General features: G+C 25.6%; 1 long non-coding RNA gene and 1 other non-coding gene across 2 annotated transcripts; one reads left to right on the top strand and one right to left on the bottom strand.

Annotated features, from left to right (window-relative positions):
• Positions 1-6,266: 6,266 nt before the first annotated feature.
• Positions 6,267-6,384, bottom strand: LOC145272003 (U6atac minor spliceosomal RNA). Its single transcript, XR_013866133.1, has one exon. It is a non-coding gene; the product is annotated as a U6atac minor spliceosomal RNA (small nuclear RNA).
• Positions 6,385-6,617: 233 nt separating this feature from the next.
• LOC145270806 (uncharacterized) lies at positions 6,618-15,296 on the top strand. Its single transcript, XR_013865573.1, has 2 exons — positions 6,618-6,707; positions 14,114-15,296. It is a non-coding gene; the product is annotated as an uncharacterized LOC145270806 (long non-coding RNA).
• Positions 15,297-23,458: the final 8,162 nt, after the last annotated feature.

Here is a 23,458-nt window from a genome sequence, read left to right as displayed (position 1 = left end):
AAAATCAGTTTTTCTCTTATTTCCCCAAGAACTGGATATGTTCAGGATAATTCCGTCATTTGGAGACGTTAAAATCTCCCAACCGGAATTTACATGCCATGCACATGAACCTTAATTCATTGAATGATAATTTAATTCTCTTTTAAAACAATTTGGTACTCCTGCAGTATTTTACCCACCGATTTCACGATCTTAGCCGAGCGTTGACGAACGCTTTCGGCGTTAACGCCGACGAAAGCCGAGAATTCGGAGCTACGGTCGGTGCAAGAAGAACGCTAAAAGTATGTGAATAGCAACAACATTACAAGGAAAAGATATTACACACACACACAACAAAATGGATAAAATTAATACAAAAAATTTGGATAAAATAAATCACAAACACTTACCGTAAGTTTTTTTTTAAAGTAAAATAAATTTATTTTGTTGAATATCTTTTTTTTTTTTGGTTCATTTTGTTTTCCGATAGCTTTTTTTTTGGGGGGGGGGGGTAAGCAACAATAATAAACACTTCAATGTTTTTTTTTTTTTTTGTGTGTTTTTAACAAAACGTTATTAAACAGTAACAACAATGTTTTTTTGTTTGTTTGTTTTTTTTCAGTAATGTTTGTAGGGGGGGGGGAACAACAATTACTGTTTATCTTTAGTTCCGACTGGAAGATTTTCTACTGACTGTAGAGAGGCAAAGTCGGGAGCAAAGGGTTTTCAGAGGATGTGGAAAGAAGCTCCTTCCCAAACCGGGTAGCCTTCCGCGATTTGATTTATTATGGAGACAAAAGGGTTGTGTCCAAATTTTTGTCTCCACATAAATTCGCATAAATATGTTTCCAACAGCTCCCGGTTTTTTTTTTTTTTTTTTTTTTTTTATCGCTTAATTAAATAGCTCAAATGAAAGGCTGTGTATTTTTACTTTGAACAATAAAATAACTGAAATGAAACGCTATGTAATTTCAATGAAAATTATTCGTCTGCTGCGCGTTCGTTTGAAGCGCCCTGATTGGCTGATAGAGTATCGTACCGCTCGCCATGTTCCGGCGTTTTCCGACGGATGTCGATCAACGCTCGGCTAAGATCGTGAAATCGGTGGGTAAAATACTGCAGGAGTACCAACAATTTTATTTCGAATGAACATCATGCATTTGCTTACATAATTATGAACTTTTTTTTCCAGAAAATAAGCAGATTAATTTCAAGCCATGCATGACACTCTGATTATAAACATCAGTAATGCGTGCCATTTCTCTTCAAATCCGCACAATAATAACCCATTATTATTGAACGTTTCTCTGAAAGAACAAACTAATATTTCTCTCACCATAAATAACTGTTGTTCATTTCATCATGGGACCTCAGCGCTTCCGCTTCACACAACCTACTCGTGGTTCTCATAACATTTCTCATTATGAGTTTTGTAAAAGAAATAAGAAAAAAATCGTGGATCACTTCATTTGAAAACAAAAAATAACGTGTGAGTTTAAAAAATGTTATAACAAAGAAATGAACAGATTTTGAAAGGAAGAAAAGAAAAAAGAACAAAACCATTCTTCTTTTTTCCAGACAACACACACATCATTACAAACTAGCGACACTCGTTTAAGTAAAGTAGCGATTTATGCCAATAATCGCTCAAAAATCAAAAATTAAACAAAACACGCTTTCCCTATGAATCAGACTATGCCAGCCGCACACATCAGAGACACCGCCATTTATCGCATGTGTTGAATTTAATAACGCCCTCTTAGGTCAGCATCTCAAGAACAAGCTCATTACAAGCATCTTCAATTCATAAGCAATCCCAGTACATTTTTGTATAAGCATAAGAGAGCTTCTTACAAATAACTGCATTCTTACTCAATGCCAATACACACTTGTACTTTGACTCTTCAGACTCACTTGCAGTCAAATGGATCTGCAACAGATCGCAGTCAACCAGAGAAATGACATTCTGCTTTCACACAGTTCCTTGGTATACTCCAAACAGACATGAACATCCATAATTCACCTCGCAACAACAGCTCATTTTCCTTTGAAATTGTACGATTTATCTCATCAGGCAAATGCACAACATAAAAGTTGATGGCGTCATCTTTCTTTTGGATTGGCATCAACGAAGATGTACCGTTTGAATAGTTTCAGCTAAGCCACACTGTACAGTGTCGACGCCATTTTGCTACCTACACCCAATGAAATGTAGTATTTGTATTCTTTCTTCTTAGATCGACTTCTCATCTAGGAGTGGAGTCATGTAGCAACAAATTCCCAGCAGGAATATTTTCATAATGATCACCGTTTTCAATGGCCACGTGTATGAAGAAGGCATATGATGCGACCACAAAAATAAAGCATAAAACAAACGGAACTATGTTACGTTTCCTCGCATAGAAATACAATAAACAGGCTAGAACATTCGAGAACACCTGTATGTAAAGATTTTTTACAAAAAAATCAGTTTTTCTTTTGTTTTCCCAAGAACTGGATATGTCCAGAATAACTCCATCACTGGGAGACGTTAAAATCCACTGTACAGAATTTGCACACCATGTACATGAACCTTAAATCTCATCATGGAAAATTACCACATCGAACAAGAATTTAATTCTCTTTTTAAACAATTTTATTATGAGATGAACACACGCATTTGCTTACACGATTATGGACTGTTTTTCCCAGAAAATAAGCACATTAACCTCAAGCCATGCATGACATTAACTGATCATCGTAAACAAACAAATCAGCAATTGAAAACCTCGTTTCACTATATTAATTTATTTTTATTTCGGATTATTATTCTCATCTTTATTAGTTGTTGTTTTCATCTTTATCGGTTCTTGGGATTTTTTTTTTCACAACGTTTCGGTCAACTGACGAAGGCCGAAACGTCGTGAAAAAAAAATCCCAAGAACCGATAAAGATGAAAACAACAACTAATAAAGATGAGAATAATAGTCCGAAATAAAAATAAAGATGAGAATAATAGTCCGAAATAAAAAATAAATTAATATATGTAATGCTCATCTCAAAAAATGAATTCCAATTAAGGAATAATATATATATACTCGTTTTACTAATCCTGCATTCTGAACATTCCAGACAAGAAAACATGTTGGAACGATTTAAACTAATATTCCTAACATGTTGTTTATTTCATGTTATACAGTAATTTTGTGTTCTTTGTCAAGTGTCGTTATTTTGCCGATTCATTTTTATTTTTTATGTGAGGATGTTGACTGGTGAAGCCATTCTATTAATCTGCAATCTCGTTAAATTTACTTTTAATGGTGCCACAGATACACTCTTACTTTCGACTTCAATAAAATTGTGACACGTGCAACTACCATCCTAAAAATTGATAGATCCCGATTATAAATTGGTTATCCTACTGAACCACAGTCCTACAAACCCTATTATAGTAGCTGTTCGTTTTTAACAGTGGCTCTTCAACTTCGGATTTGGAGTTTATGGTGATGTCTATCATTATCACAGCACGATCAGCTTTTCTGAGAAGGCAATGCGCATTTGTTACACAATCCTTAGGAACTGTTGTCAGAAATAGGTTCAGAAGTGAGGCTTGCCATTCCCGACGATCTGGAAGACGGGTCTATGTCAAGGAATGAGATAAGGAAAAGTGATGATGCTACCGACTGTATCGTATCAGTGTAATTAAAGAAGCCAAGCCAATTACTGTGGTGGACATTAAAGTCACCAAATACATGTACTTGGGTGTTAATGTCTAGCGAGAGTGCTGCTGCATCTATGCTGTCAGAGACGTGATGCATAGGCACCTCCAAATTTCACCACACAATCAACCTTCCCCTATATGTAACCCGATGTAACTTTATTATAAATTAATATTATCAATATAACTTTTGTACCATTTAAAAGAATAAGAGCAAAATAATTTAAAAAAGAATATTTTTCATCGTCCAAAAATAATGAAATTGCGAAACAAAACTCGTGTTTACATAATTGACGCTTTAAAATCACGTTCCCATGTAGTAGAAATTCCTAACATGAAAACATACCCGTGTTTAATAAATCTAACAAAAATCAACTAATGGTCAAATTTTCATGAAATTTTCGATACTTATCCATTATAAAATGCAGTTTCCATAAAATATATGAGGGGAAATGTTTTTTTAGTGCGTGTTGCTGTTGCCCTCATTTATTTTTTCCAGATTTGAACAAAATATATTTAAATTGAAATTTCTATTTATTCATAATAAATAGAAATTTCGATCAATTTAAATATATTTTGTTCAAATCTGGAAAAAAATAAATGGGGGCAACACGCATAACATTTTCAAAATCACAAACACCTGCTTAACACATCTGCACACCTCACAAGTACAGACAAATCTGTTTAAAGAAACTAAAATCGATTTTTCAAAGTGTCCATTCTAAGAACATTGTTATCCTTTATTATCTGTTCCAGTTATTATAATAATAAAACAGTTATTATAATAATAAAACAGTTATTATAGTAATAAAACAGTGATTATAATAATAAAACAGTTATTATAATAATAAAACAGTGATTATAATAATAAAACAGTTATTATAATAATAAAACAGTGATTATAATAATAAAACAGTTATTATAGTACCTATTTACTATGCCTCCCCACTGGACAGAGTTAGACACCAGGGTCATTTTTTAACGTGGAGAAAGGTACAAAAATAAAAATTGTCTCAGTCGTGAAGGATTTCTCCTCCACCGAAAGAGAACAAGAAATAGAAGTGCAGCATCTGAAGAACAGATACTACACTTTGATCTTGTCCCGAAGGACAATACTTATAGTAATAAAACTGTTATTATAATAATAAAACAGTTATTATAGTAATAAAACAGTTATTATAGTAATAAAACAGTTAATATAATAATAAAACAGTTATTATAGTAATAAAACAGTTATAATAATAAAACAGTTATTATAATAAAACAGTTATTATAGTAATAAAACAGTTATTATAGTAATAAAACAGTTATTATAATAAAACAGTTGTTATAATAATAAAACAGTTATTATAATAAAACAGTTATTATAGTAATAAAACAGATGCAAATGAAATTTTTATCACAAAATTAAATCTGTCATTCTTTTTTATTGTTTTCTCGGTTGCCAAGATTGTTGGATCGTGGGAGAATTGTTGATTGCCATAATTTATTGCACTGTTATAAATTTTTCTCTCTTGAACTGTGTACAAATGAGATCACTGAATGGTTCAAAGCGAAAATTGAGCACATGTTTCCACACAGAAGTTATATACCAAATCCCACTCTCCCTAATAGTTCAAATAAGTAAAAAAATATTTATTTATTAAAAGTTTAAATACACCTATTGAACAAAAACTTACCTTTAAATCGTAATTAAAAAATTAATATAAATGTAATATTATTATATATTTTTAAGAGCGTTTCCTTAATATATAGTATTATCAGTTGAATTGCCAAGAAAAAGAAACTTCTTAAAAAATTAATTAATTAATGATTAAAATTCTATTCTTTCAAAATGTTCCGTTACAACATAGATTTTTAATTAATGGTATTTAATTTTTTTAAATACTAAGTTTTAATATAAACATGGCTCTTGCCAACTATTTTATCGCTAAATTTAAATCGATTGAAAAATATCATTGCTAAAAAAATAAACATTTTGTAGACCACTACGATATAGAGTTTGTCTCTTTTTACCAAACAAACGTATGGAGACCGGTAATTAACCAAATGAACAGTCGTACATATTTAGTAAAACTGTATTTCATATTTAATATATAAATGTTTATAATATTATTAGTCATTAAACTGCTGTATTTACAGCAGTTTAAACCTAACAAAATCATGACAAAGATTAATTATTAATTGCAGTTTGAAGAAGATAAACAGAGGTTTTTAAAAATCATTAAGTCGCGTCTGCTTTTTCCATACTTAAGACAAGTCTGACGTCACGGGATTATGTGCCCTGCTTTTTCATAATCGTTGCCTGTGAATGTCGTTTTCTTCATTTATCTTAAGTAAAGGTCATTGATTACCCGACAAGGGTATTGAGATCATATGTCAAGGTTTGACCATCTTCCTTCGAAGAGTGTCAAATGGTATTAGTTATTTGTTCATGAAAATACACACACACACACACACACACACACACACACACACACACACACATATATATATACTTCGAAGCAGGCCTATTTTTGTATATATATATATATATATATATATATATATATATATATATATATATATATATATATACACACACAAAAACAAAAAAAATAGGTCTGCTTCGAAGTAGGAAGCAAATGCCATATGTGTTGTGAAGATCAAATGATCTTTTTCCGTCCTTGTCAAAGGGAATGCTAACCGTCTCTCCTTTTTTGCAACATAAACATGTCAGCCATTTTTTTGTTTCTAAAAATATGAATAATTCATTTTCCTCGTTAAATAATTCAAATTTAGCGATAAATAATAATAATAATAATAATAATAATAATAATAATAATAATAATAATAATAATAATAATAATAATAATTTTAATCGAAATATTCCCTAAAAAGATTAATCGAATTGTTTAATTAAAATTTCTTCCTCTTCAATTTTCTGCGAGCCGATTTTTCTGGTCGCCATCATTGAAACTCATCATTTTTAATTAAACTGTTTCTTGCTGGAAAGGAATAAATCAGTTGAAATTCAACTGTTAAACAAGAGGTAGGACTTGAATTCAATTGTTTATCTAAGATTCTTTTTTACTACAAGGGCGCAACTGAACCATCATGTTTTCATTTGTTTTAGATAAGTTAGAAACAAAGAATTTAACAACGTTAAATGGTCTTTTTTCAATTTTTATTTTTATTTACTTTTTGCTAAAATAAAATATTTTAGAGATTTATTTTATATAACAAATGGGATTCAGAATTCTAGAATTATTTGTTTCTAATGCAAGTTGAATTATTTGGAGGACAAGCGACGAAACTTTCAGTCACCTGCAAAAGTTTCTCTGGTGCTGGCGAATTAAAGTTTTTTTTTTTTTAAGAATATTTTTTTTTATTGTGCAAGTTTAAAAATTGAAAAATATTTAACTCGTGAAATTCAATTGATTTCATTACGTAAAAAAAAATGTTTTTAAAAAATAAAAATAATATTTCTATTACTTTTTATACAACTTTAATCGTTTAAAAAATGAAAAAAAAAATTAAGAATAAAGACTTTTATGTAAACTTTTAAAATATATATTTTATTAAAACCATTCTAAAAAAAAAAACTTAAAGTAAAGAGTGAAAATATATATAGGCTTTCGTTTAGATTAGCACTTCTTCGTTTGTACCATTCGGTGGAAGTGACGTGAGGTAAGGTTTAAGGTACCGATGACTAACACTGTATATAATGTAGCTATTTTAAACAAATCTAAAAGTAGAAGTTTTATTCAAACTGTCTTTATTTGAACTTTTATAACCAAATGATAACTTTTATAATAAAAATGTGTTTATGTCCTTTTTTTTTTAAAATCAAACATCAAGCGTTAATTTTTTCAACATCACATATAGACAAATTTGCCGTTTAGTTGTGCAAATACTCTCAACCCCTGTAATCATTAAAAGGGACCCTTTACGTTCGACACTGGTATCACTTAATGTGAACAGAAGTTTGTTTATGGGTATATTAGAAATATTTCAAAAACTTTAAGTGGACAAAATTTAATCATGCTATTATTTCACATGTAATGAGGTGATTAAAATTTGATTTAAATTAACCACGTTGTTTAACAAATATAAAAAAAAAAGAAATAATGCAAGATAAAGTTTCAAATGATTTTTTAAATGTGTTTTATTTTATAATTTATACTTCAAAACATTGAATAATACAAAATAAAATTGTGGGATCTTTTGTGTTTTTGGTACCGTGCTGAAATAATAATGTTGTTATTCTGAAAGCCATTGTTAACATAAGAGTGTTTTGCACAGAAGTGCTTCCACCTTACAATTGAATAAAAAAAAAACATATTGTGAAACTTGAATTTAACCTAAAAAAATATTTAAAGATAGTGCTGTAGGTGTGTCAGAAACTGACCTTACGAATGCGTGAAAAAATATTGAATAATTAGACCCCTTGTCTTTCCAAGCTTATAACTAATGAAAAAATGTAATTCAAACTCTAATGTTTTTTTTTTTTTCAATTAAAGGAGCAAGGACTTAGTGTTTAAAAAAAAAGTTTTAAGCTTCGGACTTTACAGGTAAATTTCTAAAAGAAGACACTTCTTTTTTTTTTTGCTTTAACTTTGAATATATTATTTATTGATCTTTTATCTTCAATTTGTGATATATAAAACTTTGGTGAGTAAATTAATTATTTACTTTTTAATAGACATTTCAAAATGGGGGGGGGCGTGAATTTAATAAAAAAAAACGTTTGCCTAAAATATTATATTCGGTTTATTGGAAAAAGCATAAAATTTCACATTGACCCTGAAAATATCGTAAAAATTGAATCAATATTTTCTATTGATTCAATTTTTACGATATTTTGTGATAGATTTTTGAAGTTTAAAAATTGAAAAATATTTAACTCGTGAAATTCAATTCATTTCATTACTTAAAAAAATGTTTTTTAAAAAATAAAAAATAATATTTTTATTACTTTTTATACAACTTTAATAGTTTATTTTGGAAGTATAATCCATAAAGAAAATAAAAAACACCCTTTTAAAGGAGAAATTATGAGTTTTTTATATTTTATTCGCAGTTTAATGTTAGGGGTGTCAAAAATTCCCCCCAAATTTTGATACACCTAATAGTGCGGTATCAAAAATGCATAAGCACTAAAGCTTGGTTTAATTAAATCTGCCTATTAAACTTTAAACGATTTAATCACGTTATTATTGAAAATGTAATCATGCAATTATATTTTAATTTAAACTATACACATTGTTTAACAACTAAAAAAAGAAAGAATGCAAGATGTAGTTTTTAACTTTTGGGTACTTATGTATTTTTTTTTGTTCTGTGCTGAAATAATGTTTTTATTTTGAAAGCCATTCTTTATATGAAGAGGATGTTTTGTGATTATTTTGAGCTTCAGCCTTACAAGTTAATAAAAAAAGATATTATGAAACTTGAATTTAACCTGGAAAAACTATTTAAAAATACCAAAAAATACAAAAAAGTAACAAAAATGCATAAGTAGTAAATTTTGGTTTAATTTTACAATAGATATTATTCTTAGATGCCTATGTTGGCATCATATGCATCCAAGAATTATATCTACTGTAAAATTTGGTGCTTATGCATTTTTGGTACCGTGCTATTTTTAAATAGTTTTTCAGGTTAAATTCAAGTTTCACAATGTTTTTTAGTATTATTTTTATTTTTATTATATTTCACAATATTTTTTAGTATTATATTTATTTTTATCATTATTATTTCACAATATTTTTTAGTATTATATTTATTTTTATCATTATTATTTCAGCACCAAAAATACATAAGTACCCCAAATTTTACTTTCTATTGTTTAATGTTTTTAATTATAAAATATAAATTTAAAACTTCATCGTGCATCATTTCTTTTTTATTTGTTAAACAATGTGGTTAATTTAAATTGAATTTTAATCACATGTGAAATAATAGCGTGATTACATTTAAAGTTTGTGAAATATTTCTAATATACCTATAAACAACATCGCCCACAATCTTTTCGACATCACTTCAGGTTTATTGCCATCCACAAAATGAGGGAAATATTTGACTATATTCTCCTCTACTAATTTTGATACCAGTCTAACTTGCTTTGTTAAGCTAAATTTCTCGCGGTTCACTTCTTGCTGACCCAATTCTTGTTTCGCGCGAATTCAATTTTGGCCTGAATCCTGATTTGCTCGAGCTCTATCTGTTCAGCTGTCAAGCTCGCTGCTTCCCCTGGTAATTCATCAAGAATTACTGCCTTGAATATCTGCTCATCGCTCACTATATTGCTCATGTTAGTGCTCCCTTTCTCATCGATTTCCTAACATTCAGTTCCAATCATTCGCTGATCATTAGCACTTTGCTTTTCCTCATCGATTCCATCTTCATCAAGGAAAGTTCACTTAAAACGTCTGCTACTCCTTCCATTTCTCCTGTCTCGGCCTTTAAACATAATTGTTCAGTCCAGTATCTCAGTGTTTAGAAGCTCCAGCCAACAGAAGTCCTAACCCATCGGGAATGCAAGCTCTTTTTTTTAAATTAAAATTTGCTTACAAGCCTCTGTATTATGGTATTATCTCAGATGATGAGCCTATGTTTCATCCGCAATCTAGATTTCGTACACAGAATCAACTTTGGCCCTAGCAGTCAGACTTAGGGCTGGCTACTCCACATAAAAGTTTCACTTTACAGAAATGGTCATGCATCTCTGATTCCATTCTTTCTGTAATGTCTCATGAGGGACCCTGTGCCCCTTGGGGCAGGAAATTGCCCCCTCCCCTCCATTATTATAGCTTCATGTGCAATCACCGAGATTAATCTCATTTTTCCAAAGAAAACGTGTCCTTTCACGCCAATGTGAATTGAGCAAAAACCAGTAAATCTGTCTTTGTTTCTTTCCTGTTTTTTGTTTTTCTGCCACATGGATGAAGCCACTTCTCCCTGGACTTCAAGTTTGCATCATATCTAAAAATAGAATATCTGACCATCTGGTAAATTTTGTGTCGTCTACAGGATCCCTAGTTTTTCATCACATCGTTGCTGCAAACCTTTTAATTTTAAATATTTTTCTATCTTCATATATATATATATATATATATATATATATATATATATATATATATATATGATTTCTCACTTGAAAAAAATTAAAACTTTGGGGGCCGGTTCAAATTAGACTTAACATGGCTGATTTCTTGGTTCTTTGACATTTTCAGAGTAGAAACACTAGATATAATGGCAATATCTTTGTGTTTTTTTAGAATTTCTCTGCTTCAGTTTTATTCCATAACTTTCTTTGTTACTTTTGGCACTAGTGTTGCTGCATGACGCTACATAGTGAAATTATGGACATTGGTGTCCTTATAGCAGCAACATAACAGGTTTTTCTCAAATTCCATAAAGTTAAAACTTGGTGGTTTTATTTCTGTTGATAATACCATCAATGTAGATCTATAAAAATTTAATTTTCGTATCTGAGCTGGAATAACATTCATAATTACTGACCATTTTCTTTATCAAACGGACTAGTCAGATGAATACAGATAGCAGCACATAAACAACAAAATTTGTTGACAACAACGACCATAGCCAAATTATGGATACACACACACACACACACACACACACACACACACACACACACGCACACACACACACACACATATACAGTGGCACCAAAAAGAAAGTCTGCACTTGTCATTTTTCCAAAACTGCAACTTTAAGCTAAATTGAATGTAACTTGTTTAAACAACCTCATTTGGTTCGCCTTTTATTAGTCTATAATTTTACCTTTTCATATATGACTTAATTGAAATATACTAGTGTTCATGTTAATTTAAAAAATTAACTTAAAATCAAGAAGGCAAAAAATAACTCCATAGCAACAAATGAGCTTAAAACCAGTTTAAAATATCCAGCTTTTAGGCATCAAAGTATCTCTAATCGTAATTATAATTGTTCCAACATAATATTAAGTCCATATGCCTCGACTTTCTCTTATTGATCGTCAGGAGTTTATTAATCTCCACTATTCTGGTTTATCCAATCGAGAAATCGATTGCAAATTGAAATATGATGAGAAAACAGTAGAAATGACTGTGCAAAACACTGACAGTGTTCATTATGCCCCTAAATCTTGTCGTCCTAGAGTTACTTCTTAGAGGGAAGCCAATGCTATCAAGATCTGCAGCCTCAGAAACAAATTTGAAACAGCTGTCCAAATATATCAACAGTGCAATCTTATTAAAAAGTGCTCTCTTTCTACAATTAAGGATTGAAGGAATTTAATTTGCAAGACACAAGCCAATGATTTCTGTAAAGAACAGAAAGCTCTATCTGAACTTTGTCAGATCCAATGAAGGTCATGATTCTTCATATGGATCGAAAGTGAGTTATAGCAAAAAAAGCATATTCAGTAGGCTATGCAGTGATTGTAGGTAGCACGTCTATCAAAGGAAGGATGAATAATTTAATCCTAGGTGCACAGTTTTAACATTGTAAGGTGGTGGAGGTTTAGTTTTGGTGTGGGGCTTTATTAGTGCCAATAGTCCAGGGTCTATATTTCGCTTGCAAGGTCGAATTAATTCAACCAAGAACATTAATATATTGACTGAGCATTTTCTACTCTACTTGGGCTGGAATTTGGATAATAATCCCATCTTCATACAGGATAATGCTCCTATTCACACAGCTGACAAGTCAAGAAGTTCATTGAAGAACATGATATTCCATGTTTGGATTGGCCTGCACCTCAATCCTATCGAAAACGTATTGCAGTTACATTCAGTTTAGCTTAAATTTGTAGTTTTTGAAAAAATAACTAGCGTGAATTTTCTTTTTGGGACCACTATATATATTGTTACATTTTTAGTAAAAAAAAATGTAATTAATTATTTTTTTATATGTTGTTTGAAATCGAGAGTGAATAGGAGTTTATTTGTTTTTTTTATTTTCATCAATTTTGTTGTCGTCTGCACTCAGTCAAAAATAATCACAATGAGAGAGGATGTGAAGAGATATATAGAGAGTGGACAAAAGAAGAAAAGAAAGAGAATAGCTAATGCGCGCTGACAGTAGAGGAGAAAGAAAGAAAAAAGAAAGAAACCAGCTAGCGAACGCTAGCAAGCTGTATAGAGAGGGGGGAGGTGAAAATATATATAGAGAGAGAGGGGGCGTTTTAACCTGTGCGCTTATGAAAGACAAAAAAACAGTCTGCCCCTCGCTACCGAGCGAAGCAGTTGTCAACAGCGACACTGTGAACAGGTGTAATATTAGCAGTAATATAGTACTGTGGTTAATAAAGCTGATTACAGTGCGCTTAATAAACATTAGAAAGGAGCCCACCTGATGTATTTGGAATGAGTTTTTGCAGAAGGAAGCTGGATGAGACGGAAAAGAATTCAATAAATATTGAAAAGGCGTCTACTTAAGATATTTTGGAGCCAGTTATTCGGAAGGAAATCGGATAAGAAGAAAGAAGTAAAAACACTAAGACAGCGAGTGAAACAAAATCTCTCTCTCTCTCTCTCTCTCTCTCTCTCTCTCTCACTCTTGTTTTGAACTGAGCAGACGACAATGACCAGTACGAAAATGTCGTATTTAGGTCTAGCATATATTAAACTTGACACATTCGCTCTCTCGATAAAGACAATTTTTTTTTTTTCACGCATTACATTTTAAACTACCAAAACTATTGCCTTTTTTTTTATAATATTTTTTTGTGTTGTTATAAATAAACTCTCATTCATAATTCCCATCAGCCTTTTGTTTGTTATTTCGGTTGTGTTTTTGTTTTTCTGTCTTGTGTTTTACCGTTGTCTCTGAAGAATTTGTATAATCCCTTCCCATATTTATTTTTTTTAATGCCGGGAAAAATAATTTTTTTTTATTATTGTTGCGATCCTATCTCTACAGTCCTCAGTGGAGATGGCCGAGTTGTAACTATATATATATATATATATATATATATATATATATATATATATATATATGCGTGTGTGTATATCCATAATTTGTTTCTGGTTTGTTGATGTTATGATTTGCTTGCTTACCAATTTTATTGTTGAATTGCTGCATCTGTATTCACCTCACTGCTTTGTTTAATAAAGAAAATGGTCAGTAACTTTTCATTTAAAATAACAATTTAAACTTTATTCAGTAGTTTTATCTACAATGAATATGGTCCAAAAAGTGAACGCCTTCTCATAAAAATTATAGCATACGTTATTTGTGAATGCTTATTCAGATATGATATTTAGATTTAAACAATAATAAAGTTGTGAACTTTTTCATAAGAATCCATTTTTAATCGTCCATATTTCTAATTCTGTCTTATCAGGAAAGTGTGCCTTCAACTGCTCAACAGCTTGAATGAGTCTGCAAAAAGAATCATTTCTTGAAACATGTCATTAAACTATTTTTTTTTTGAATTTTCAGAATCTTCAACAAAAAAAAAATGCATTTTATTCCCTGACTTGAAATATGGAAATTAACAACACACAAACGCATACCAGAGAAAAACCATATTCTTGTGAAGTGTGTGGCTCTTCTTTTACTCATAAATCTTCTGTGGTGAGGCACATTCAAACGCATACTGGAGAGAAACCATACCACTGTGAAGTATGTGGCTCTTCTTTTACAGATAAAACTTCTAAGACAAGACATATGCGAACACATACTGGAGAGAAACCATATTCTTGTGAAGTATGTGGCTCTTCTTTTTCTCGCAAATCTATTATGTTGACACACATGCAAACACATACAAGAGAGAATCCATACTTTTGTAAATTATGCGGTTCTGTCTTTAATGACAACCATCAGATGTTGTCGCACATGCAATCACACACTAAAGAGAAACAGACTTCTTGTGAAATATGTGGCCTTACTTATACACACAAATCCTCTATAGAGAGACACATGCGAACACATACTGGAGAGAAACCCTATTCATGTGGAGTATGTGGCTTTTCTTTTGCAGATAAATCAACTATGGTGAGACACGTGAGAACTCATACTGGTGAAAAACCTTATTTTTGTGAAGTATGCGATGCTTCATTTTCAACTAAATTCAATTTATCGACCCACATACGAACACATACTGGAGAGAAACCATATTCTTGTGATGTATGTAGTTCTGCTTTTTCTTTCAAACATCATCTGTCAAGTCACATGCGTACACATACTGGAGAAAAGCCATTTTCTTGTGAAGTATGCGGAACTACCTTTTCACACAAGCACCATATGTTGACACACCTACGAACACATACGGGAGAGAAACCATATTCTTGTGAAATATGTGGCTCTTCTTTTATACAGAAATTCCATATGATGAGACACATGCGAATGCAGCATGTGGATAGTCACAAAGCCGAAGAACCTGGCTTTATAAATCATATATCAAGACAAAAACGAAGGGAAGTTGTTTATTCTAAAAAGTAGCCATTGCTACAACTACTCAAGCTTTGAAAAGTGAAGTGGGAATTTGAAATGAATTCTAACTTAAAAATCGGCACTTTATTTGAAAAGAAAAACACTAAATCATGAAGTAAATTGATTATGAATTCGATGGAGACAGGAGTGAATGTTGATTCTTGTATGAACATTATGTTAAAAAACAAAAGAGTGGCAGAAAATGGAATTACCAAATAAGTCTTTTATTTTCAGCCACAAAAAAAAACGAACACATGACAAAAAAACAAAAAAGCTATAATTTGATTAAGTATTTCAATCATATTTCAGATTCGGTTCCAGATTATCTAACGCAATCGCTTTTACTTAAACCGAAGCCCTTTAAAAGCATAATGACTACTTACAAATTTCAGTGAGATATTTTTGGAAAAAGTTTACTAACCAGAAAAAGTAGACTCATATTTTTTAGGAATGTGCCAAAATGAATAAAGGGAAGAAAATACAATCACAAAATCATGGAGAGCCCTAACCCAGCAAAACGAATATTAGCTTCTCAGCTTACAACAGGAGGTTAGTTCAGTAGGTCTTAACATAAAAAATACAAGACAATAAACAAAAATATAAACTCATTGAAAAATCATAATATAAGCAATACATGAACAAACTGCAATTTATTCAAAACCACCTTAACACTTATCCATACCAGCCTAATCTACTTCACAATCTTTATTCAAAAATATTCATACATACTCATCATCAGCAAATTCTCAAAAAACACTCCAACTCAGTTGACACTAAACTCTCTGGAATCATCACCAGGAAAAACTATTCATTGGCACTATTGTTACCTGGGCTGCCATAACAACAATACACCTTCAAGTACATAATATACACAGCATACTTTACCTTACATCTCAATTCAAAAACAATTTTATCAACAAACTATCCAAACTCATCGAAGGCACTGAGCTTTCAGTTCAGTGGAGTTATTAGAATAGATGTCACAGTTTTGATAGCAAAACATTTTTAATCTTCACCATCATGATAATGAATAATAATAGGTAGAGGAAGGCCTTAGTAATAGCATCAGTACACACATAATAAAACTAATTCATGCCAGCATTAGTAAATAAGGTATATGCTTTCATCACCAAACTCTACAAAACACCTTAACTAACCCCAGAAAACTCACCAATATCATACACAGTGTCAACAATCCCTAAAGAATTTTTACCAACTTCTTAAATTGAATAAAAGAATCAAATAAAAGACTTAATTAAGAAATATATGAGATAAAAAGATGTAATTAAGAAATATATTACATAAAAAGACATACTTAAGAAATATATCAAATAAAAAAGACGTAATTCAGAAATATATAAGATAAAAAAGACGTAATTCAGAAATATATAAAATAAAAAGACGTAATTAAGAAATATATAACATAAAAAGATGTAATTAAGAAATATATAAGATAAAAAAGACATAATAAAGAAATATATGAGATAAAAAAGACGTAATAAAGAAATATATAAAATAAAAAGATGTAATTAACAAATATATACAAAAGATGTAATTAAGAAATATATAACAAAAAGACTTAATTAAGAAATATATAAAATAAAAAATGTCATTAACAAATATATAATATAAAAAGATGTAACTAAGAAATATACACCATAAAAAACGTAATTAAGAAATATATAAAATAAAAAATGTCATTAACAAATATATAATATAAAAAGATGTAATTAAGAAATATATACAAAAGATGTAATTAAGAAATATATAACATAAAAAGATGTAATTAAGAAATATATAAAATAAAAAGATGTAATTAAGAAATATATAATATAAAAATATGTAATTAAGAAATATATAATATAAAAAGATGTAATTAAGAAATATATAATATAAAAAGACGTAATTAAGAAATATATGAAATAAAAAGATGTAATACGGAAATATATAAAGTAAAAGATGTAATTAAGAAATATATAACATAAAAAGATGTAATCAAGAAATATATAATATAAAAAGACGTAATTATGAAATATATGAAATAAAAAGATGTAATTAAGAAATATATAAAGTAAAAAAGATGTAATTAAGAAATATATAATATAAAAATATGTAATTAAGAAATATATGATATAAAAAGATGTAATTAAGAAATATATAATATAAAAAGACGTAATTAAGAAACATATAAAATAAAAAGATGTAATCAAGAAATATATAAAGCAAAAAGATGTAATTAAGAAATATATAATATAAAAAGACGTAATTAAGAAATATATAAAGTAAAAAGATGTAATTAAGAAATATATAACATAAAAAGATGTAATTAAGAAATATATAATATAAAAAGACGTAATTAAGAAATATACACCATAAAAAACGTAATTAAGAAATATATAAAAAAAAAAATGTCATTAACAAATATATAATATAAAAAATGTAATTAACAAATATATACAAAAGATGTAATTAAGAAATATATAACATAAAAAGATGTAATTAAGAAATATATAAAATAAAAAGATGTAATTAAGAAATATATAATATAAAAAGATGTAATTAAGAAATATATAATATAAAAAGATGTAATTAAGAAATATATAATATAAAAAGATGTAATTAAGAAATATATGAAATAAAAAGATGTAATACGGAAATATATAAAGTAAAAAGATGTAATTAAGAAATATATAACATAAAAGACGTAATTAAGAAATATATGAAATAAAAAGATGTAATTAAGAAATATATAAAGTAAAAAAGATGTAATTAAGAAATATATAATATAAAAAGATGTAATTAAGAAATATATAACATAAAAATATGTAATTAAAAAATATATAAAATAAAAAGATGTAATTAAGAAATATATAAAAAGATGTAATTAAGAAATATATGAAATAAAAAGATGTAATAAGGAAATATATAAATTAAAAAGATGTAATTAAGAAATATATAGTATAAAAAGATGTAATTAAGAAATATATGAAATAAAAATATGTAATTAAGAAATATATAAAGTAACAAGATGTAATTAAGAAATATATAAAGTAAAAAGATGTAATTAAGAAATATGTAATGTAAAAAGATGTAATTAAGAAATATATAATATAAAAAGATGTAATTAACAAATATATTAAATAAAAAGATGTAATTAAGAAATATATAATATAAAAAGATGTAATTAAGAAATATATGAAATAAAAAGATCTAATTATGAAATATATAAAGTAAAAAGATGTAATTAAGAAATATATAACATAAAAAGATGTAATTAAGAAATATATAAAGTAAAAAGATGTAATTAAGAAATATATAAAGTAAAAAGACGTAATTAAGAAATATATAAAATAAAAAGATGTAATTAAGAAATATATGAAATAAAAAATGTCATTAACAAATATATAATATAAAAAGATGTAATTAACAAATATACACAAAAGATGTAATTAAGAAATATATAACATAAAAAGATGTAATTAAGAAATATATAATATAAAAATATGTAATTAAGAAATATATGATATAAAAAGATGTAATTAAGAAATATATAATATAAAAAGACGTAATTAAGAAATATATACAATAAAAAGATGTAATTAAGAAATATATCAAGCAAAAAGATGTAATTAAGAAATATATAATATAAAAAGACGTAATTAAGAAATATATAAAGTAAAAAGATGTAATTAAGAAATATATAACATAAAAAGATGTAATATATATATTTCTTAATTACATTAATTAAGAAATATATATTTCTTAATTAATTAAGAAATATATATATTTCTTAATTACATCTTTTTATGTTATATATCTCTTAATTACATCTTTTTACTTTATATATTTCTTAATTACGTCTTTTTATATTATATATTTCTTAATTACATCTTTTTGCTTTATATATTTCTTGATTACATCTTTTTATTTTATATATTTCTAAATTACATCTTTTATATATTTCTTAATTACATCTTTTTATATCATATATTTCTTAATTACATATTTTTATATTATATATTTCTTAATTACATCTTTTTATTTTATATATTTCTTAATTACATCTTTTGTATATATTTGTTAATTACATCTTTTTATATTATATATTTGTTAATGACATTTTTTATTTTATATATTTCTTAATTACATCTTTTTATGTTATATATTTCTTAATTACGTCTTTTTATGTTATATATTTTTTATGTTATATATATATAACATAAAAAATGTAAAATAAAAGACGTAATTAAGAAATATATGAAGTAAAAAGATGTTATTAAGAAATATATAAAGTAAAAAGATGTAATTAAGAAATATATAATGTAAAAAGATGTAATTAAGAAATATATAATATAAAAAGATGTAATTAAGAAATATATAAAATAAAAAGATGTAATTAAGAAATATGTAATATAAAAAGATGTAATTAAGAAATATATGAAATAAAAAGATGTAATTATGAAATATATAAAGTAAAAAGATGTAATTAAGAAATATAACATAAAAAGATGTAATTAAGAAATATATAACATAAAAAGACGTAATTAAGAAATATATAAAATAAAAAGATGTAATTAAGAAATATATAATATAAAAAGATGTAATTAAGAAATATATTATATAAAAATGTAATTAAGAAATATATAACATAAAAAGATGTAATTAAGAAATATATCAAATAAAAAGATGTAATTAAGAAATATATAAGATAAAAAGACGTAATTAAGAAATATATAAAATAAAAAGATGTAATTAACAAATATATACAAAAGATGTAATTAAGAAATATATAACAAAAAGACTTAATTAAGAAATATATAAAATAAAAAATGTCATTAACAAATATATAATATAAAAAGATGTAATTAAGAAATATATAACATAAAAAGATGTAATTAAGAAATATACACCATAAAAAAACGTAATTAATAATTAATTAATAATTAAGAAATATATACAAAAGATGTAATTAAGAAATATATAACATAAAAAGATGTAATTAAGAAATATATAAAATAAAAAGATGTAATACAGAAATATATAATATAAAAATATGTAATTAAGAAATATATAATATAAAAAGATGTAATTAAGAAATATATAAATTAAAAAGATGTAATTAAGAAATATATAATATAAAAAGATGTAATTAAGAAATATATGAAATAAAAATATGTAATTAAGAAATATATAAAGTAAAAAGATGTAATTAAGAAATATATAAAGTAAAAAGATGTAATTAAGAAATATATGAAATAAAAAATGTCATTAACAAATATATAATATAAAAAGATGTAATTAACAAATATACACAAAAGATGTAATTAACAAATATACACAAAAGATGTAATTAAGAAATATATAACATAAAAAGATGTAATTAAGAAATATATAATATAAAAATATGTAATTAAGAAATATATGATACAAAAAGATGTAATCAGGAAATATATAATATAAAAAGACGTAATTAAGAAACATATAAAATAAAAAGATGTAATCAAGAAATATATAAAGCAAAAAGATGTAATTAAGAAATATATAATATAAAAAGACGTAATTAAGAAATATATAAAGTAAAAAGATGTAATTAAGAAATATATGACATAAAAAGATGTAATTAAGAAATATATAATATAAAAAGACGTAATTAAGAAATATACACCATAAAAAAACGTAATTAAGAAATATATAAAATAAAAAATGTCATTAACAAATATATAATATAAAAAATGTAATTAACAAATATATACAAAAGATATAATTAAGAAATATATAACATAAAAAGATGTAATTAAGAAATATATAAAATAAAAAGATGTAATTAAGAAATATATAATATAAAAAGATGTAATTAAGAAATATATGAAATAAAAAGATGTAATACGGAAATATATAAAGTAAAAAGATGTAATTAAGAAATATATAACATAAAAGACGTAATTAAGAAATATATGAAATAAAAAGATGTAATTAAGAAATATATAAAGTAAAAAAGATGTAATTAAGAAATATATAATATAAAAAGATGTAATTAAGAAATATATAACATAAAAAGATGTAATTAAAAAATATATAAAATAAAAAGATGTAATTAAGAAATATATAAAAAGATGTAATTGAGAAATATATGAAATAAAAAGATGTAATTAAGAAATATATAAATTAAAAAGATGTAATTAAGAAATATATAAATTAAAAAGATGTAATTAAGAAATATATAGTATAAAAAGATGTAATTAAGAAATATATGAAATAAAAATATGTAATTAAGAAATATATAAAGTTAAAAAATGTAATTAAGAAATATATAAAGTAAAAAGATGTAATTAAGAAATATGTAATGTAAAAAGATGTAATTAAGAAATATATAATATAAAAAGATGTAATAAAGAAATATATTAAATAAAAAGATGTAATTAAGAAATATGTAATATAAAAAGATGTAATTAAGAAATATATGAAATAAAAAGATCTAATTATGAAATATATAAAGTAAAAAGATGTAATTAAGAAATATATAACATAAAAAGATGTAATTAAGAAATATATAAAGTAAAAAGATGTAATTAAGAAATATATAACATAAAAAGACGTAATTAAGAAATATATAAAATAAAAAGATGTAATTAAGAAATATATGAAATAAAAAATGTCATTAACAAATATATAATATAAAAAGATGTAATTAACAAATATACACAAAAGATGTAATTAAGAAATATATAACATAAAAAGATGTAATTGAGAAATATATAATATAAAAATATGTAATTAAGAAATATATGATATAAAAAGATGTAATTAAGAAATATATAATATAAAAAGACGTAATTAAGAAATATATACAATAAAAAGATGTAATTAAGAAATATATCAAGCAAAAAGATGTAATTAAGAAATATATAATATTAAAAGACGTAATTAAGAAATATATAAAGTAAAAAGATGTAATTAAGAAATATATAACATAAAAAGATGTAATATATATATTTCTTAATTACATTAATTAAGAAATATATATTTCTTAATTAATTAAGAAATATATATATTTCTTAATTACATCTTTTTATGTTATATATTTCTTAATTACATCTTTTTACTTTATATATTTCTTAATTACGTCTTTTTATATTATATATTTCTTAATTACATCTTTTGCTTTATATATTTCTTGATTACATCTTTTTATTTTATATATTTCTTAATTACGTCTTTTTATATCATATATTTCTTAATTACATATTTTTATATTATATATTTCTTAATTACATCTTTTTATTTTATATATTTCTTAATTACATCTTTTTATGTTATATATTTCTTAATTACATCTTTTGTATATATTTGTTAATTACATCTTTTTATATTATATATTTGTTAATGACATTTTTTATTTTATATATTTCTTAATTACATCTTTTTATGTTATATATTTCTTAATTACGTCTTTTTATGTTATATATTTTTTATGTTATATATAAAAAGACGTAATTAAGAAATATATGAAGTAAAAAGATGTTATTAAGAAATATATAAAGTAAAAAGATGTAATTAAGAAATATATAATGTAAAAAGATGTAATTTAGAAATATATAATATAAAAAGATGTAATTAAGAAATATATTAAATAAAAAGATGTAATTAAGAAATATGTAATATAAAAAGATGTAATTAAGAAATATATGAAATAAAAAGATGTAATTATGAAATATATAAAGTAAAAAGATGTAATTAAGAAATATATAACATAAAAAGATGTAATTACGAAATATATAACATAAAAAGACGTAATTAAGAAATATATAAAATAAAAAGATGTAATTAAGAAATATATAATATAAAAAGATGTAATTAAGAAATATATTATATAAAAATGTAATTAAGAAATATATAACACAAAAAGATGTAATTAAGAAATATATCAAATAAAAAGATGTAATTAAGAAATATATAAGATAAAAAGACGTAATTAAGAAATATATAAAATAAAAAGATGTAATTAACAAATATATACAAAAGATGTAATTAAGAAATATATAACAAAAAGACTTAATTAAGAAATATATAAAATAAAAAATGTCATTAACAAATATATAATATAAAAAGATGTAATTAAGAAATATATAACATAAAAAGATGTAATTAAGAAATATATAATATAAAAAGACGTAATTAAGAAATATACACCATAAAAAAACGTTATTAAGAAATATATAAAATAAAAAATGACATTAACAAATATATAATATAAAAAGATGTAATTAAGAAATATATACAAAAGATGTAATTAAGAAATATATACAAAAGATGTAATTAAGAAATATATAACATAAAAAGATGTAATTAAGA

Source organism: Euprymna scolopes, chromosome 46 (genome assembly GCF_053919585.1).
Source record: "Euprymna scolopes isolate OS-2025 chromosome 46, ASM5391958v1, whole genome shotgun sequence".
NCBI classification, from domain to species: domain Eukaryota; kingdom Metazoa; phylum Mollusca; class Cephalopoda; order Sepiida; family Sepiolidae; genus Euprymna; species Euprymna scolopes.
Note: the sequence above shows the minus strand (reverse complement) of the source record. Positions and strands in the feature narration are given on the sequence as shown.